Here is a 3589-nt window from a genome sequence, read left to right as displayed (position 1 = left end):
CAACCATGACCATGTCTTCATGCCCTGTAATTGGGCCCCAACCATGTCTTCAGAGTCTAGTAAGGATAAATTGTGGAACTTGACACAATTAGGAGTCATTACAGTCTCACTACAACCTAACCCTAACTAAAATGCACCGCTTGTGACCATATGACCTACCCCTTCGCGCACCCTTCAAGTCTCCAGCAATTTTATGTGGCTTTGTATACATATTTTCAGCTTGCATCATCGATACACTAGATTCTAGCACCAGCACTATGCAGTCCATGGTAACTTCTTTGAACTGTACTGTTATAGTGTTCCCACACAATGTTACCTCTTGGCAAGATGTAGGATCATAGGCACTACCTCCACCTATCAATAGCTTGTGTGGGCTTTTGGTTAAAACTATTCTTTTCACATTTAGCTCCTCAGGCTTCCCCCTATCTTTTGGCTTCAGCCTACAAACTTTGGTAGTTCTTATCTGGACAAGCTGTTACACATCTGTTTTTCTATCTTATGATCCTCCTTACTTGACATTAGGGTAGCCCCTAAGATTTAATTTGACTAAAACGTCAGGCCCCGTTTTCCAGGTGTAGTGGCAAACCAACAGGAAAATGGCTGACCAAGGTCTTGTCCACTCTTATGTTTTAAAGTGATATTCATCACCAAACAGTTTGGGCCTCTCAACTGGTGTAAGGTGTATTATAGCAACAAAAGTACTGTACTGTTATACATATGTTATTGGGTTTGCTTCCACATCATGATTGAGTATCACACGCCAGTGTTCTAGTCAGCATAAAGAATTAGGCTTCCTTACACCTGCCGAGGAATGGTCAATAGACAGCCAACTGACACCTGAGGGCTTGTGCCTCGGGGAGGAGAGATCCCGAGTTCAAATCTCCACAAGCACAGGTTGAGATTGTGGCCCTGTGCTTGGCCACAAGTTGTGTAATGCATTCCGGTAGGAAAACCAAGCTGCCTCCTGGTCAGTGGTGACCTTGCTACTAGAGAAAAGAATCTACTCATGGGAACAAAAAAGGAATGGTCAATACAAATCTCCAACCAACAGGCCCTCAGACCACTAGCCCCCAACTCTCAACGGGCCCACAGGGAGACGTAGGTTCAAAACCCATGAAGGAAACCCAACCCTCTTGCAAGAGGAAGTTCACATGCTACCATTTGCACGATGCAAGTAGGCACTGTGTGATCACCACACCCACACATTGGGCCACGACCGGAACTTTGAACGATTCTGTCTTGGATGTTTTGAAGTGACCTAAAGGATGGCGATCATAATGTGACGATCAGGACCTTGTCTGATCGGGATGGGACGATCAAAATTGAGCAGTTGTTATTTTTACCTTCTTGTTTCTTCAGCTTGGTCAGGTGTTTGTGCAAGGGTCACAGCAGAATTAAGGTGCCTAAGTGGCTTTCTTGAAAATACTAGAAAAATGCAAGTAAAACAGAATTTTCTTTTGAACAAGACAACAATATATCATGCATGATGGCAACATCATACGATTAAACTGACAAGAATCTGGATAAGCAACGTTCCAAGTCCTGATACAATGCAAAAATAATGTCAATCCAGTGGTAGAGCTTCTATACAGATTTCGTGTGATTTGATGCTAGGGCTCAAAACATTATCATTGAGAGACAATCCCTCCTCTGTATGCGAGGGCTTCAAAGCATGTGGGAGGGCAACATACCTCTCAGGAATGCCATGCCTCAAAATGCTATGTGAGGGCTCATTAACCAGCATAAACAGAGCCAATTTTCCAAATCTCTGCTAATCTTCTTCCCTAATGCTCTTCATCATGACTTTAAACTCATCAAAGTTAACCATGCCATCCCCATCTGAGTCTACTTTGGCAATCATGCTCTTGCACTCATCGAGACTATTGGCTTCTTTGAAGCCAAGGCTAATCAAGACCGACTGAAGCTCGCTTACAGAGATGAAATTATCGTGGTTTTTGTCAAACAGATCGAAGGCAGATCTGAGATCTGAGTCCAGAAGCTTACCGGTAGGGGTAAGAATCCCATCCTCTGCATCTTCTTCACACAGAGATCTGTACAGAATGCAGAAATCTGTCAATCCGACATGGTCATTGCCTTCATCGGAATTGTGATCTGAGGTAAGGAGAGAGGTGAGATCTGCTGCAGAGACCAAGATGCCGAGCTTCTCCAAGGAGCCCCTGATCTCTTCAACGCTGAGCCTGCCATCGCCGTCTCTGTCGAACATCCGGAAGACCCTAAACAGCTCTGCTTTCTCCGCATCGGGGGTCTCGAAGCGGTTCCTGGTGGTGAAGAAGCGCTCCAAGGTCTTCAGCTGCCCGTTCTTGAAACTCACAGAGACCTTGAGAGGAGATGGGCGAGGGGTTGGGCGAGGTGGGCTGCGGATGGGATTTTCCATAGCCTGTGGCACAGAAGGGATGCCTTCTCTCCAGCCGACTTTCACTCGAGAAACTTCACGTAATCGACGCGCGATTCACGAGAAATGTGTGTGTATACGACAGTCGAAGGCCTTGCGTCAAAGCCCCGTACGACTGTGGCTTTCCCGATAGCTATCTATTTGTTTTCAAACGCCTAATTTTATATAATTTAATAATGTCCACTAACGTTTTGAAAGTTTGGCCTCTTTTTTTTTATAAATATTATATTATATAAGGGCTACACATACACATGTATAATATATATGGCACCAAAATGTTTTTTGCATTTCCATTAAAAATATTCTGTGAGTTTTAGTGTTTTTCTAAGGTTCCATTTTAGTATGGCTTGAAAAAGTCAAATGTGCATGCTATTTGCATGCATTCACCCTTCCCTCTCTATTAAAGGCAAAGAAATGATGACCCCCCATATGCTTTCTATTTCCATGCTCTCACCCATAGCCTTTTTATTTAAGGTCTCACAATTCTCCGTAAAAGTCATAAACATCTCATTTTGTGACTAGTAAAGGGAGGGAGAGAGAAGCAGGAGAGGGCGGGGTGGCCGTGGGGAATTCATTTAATTAAGCATGAATTCCCCACGGCCACCCCGCCCTCTCCTGCTTCTCTCTCCCTCCCTTTACTAGTCACAAAATGAGATGTTTATTTGTCTGAATATACAATACATATATTTGTCTCAATATATAAGGGCTATTACATCATGACCATCCTTGCATCTAGGGACTCTCTAACTCCTTTCCGTGTGTGCAAGCAATGGTATCTAGTGTGTATGAGTAGTGTATTTTCAAATTTCCTCTCATCAACTAGGAATTAGTTACGTAATTTAAAAAAAACAAATTTCCAGTCAAGCCTTTATATTTTTTTAAAAGGTTGGCCAGCTCTGTTTAAACTTGTAACCTCATGCATGAAGTTCTACCTAGTACCACCCTAACAACTGGTGGTGGTATTCCACTAACGTTCGGGAAGGAAACATCGTAGAAAGTTCAAACATTGAAAACACTAAGGTTATATAAGTCCTCTTGATATTATAGAAAGAAAAACTGGCGCATTTTTCTTGCTCTCTCGATCTATGGGTGACAACCCTCTCTTTTTCTCTGTGCAGAGGTGGCGGAATGCTCTCTCTCTCTCTCTCTCTCTCTCTCTCTCTCTCTCTCTCTCTC

At 43.4% G+C, this 3589-nt stretch overlaps 1 pseudogene across 1 annotated transcript; it reads right to left on the bottom strand.

Annotated features, from left to right (window-relative positions):
* Nucleotides 1-1503: 1503 nt before the first annotated feature.
* On the bottom strand, nt 1504-2530 carry LOC147613530 (calmodulin-like protein 3 pseudogene; annotated as a pseudogene). The gene has a single exon (XR_015263209.1). The product of XR_015263209.1 is annotated as a calmodulin-like protein 3 pseudogene (transcript).
* Nucleotides 2531-3589: the final 1059 nt, after the last annotated feature.

This window comes from Cibotium barometz, chromosome 43, assembly GCF_041138505.1.
Source record: "Cibotium barometz isolate CiBa-2024 chromosome 43, ASM4113850v1, whole genome shotgun sequence".
NCBI lineage: Eukaryota > Viridiplantae > Streptophyta > Polypodiopsida > Cyatheales > Cibotiaceae > Cibotium > Cibotium barometz.
The sequence above is the reverse complement of the archived record's forward strand: the minus strand, read 5'-3'. Positions and strand labels throughout refer to the sequence as shown.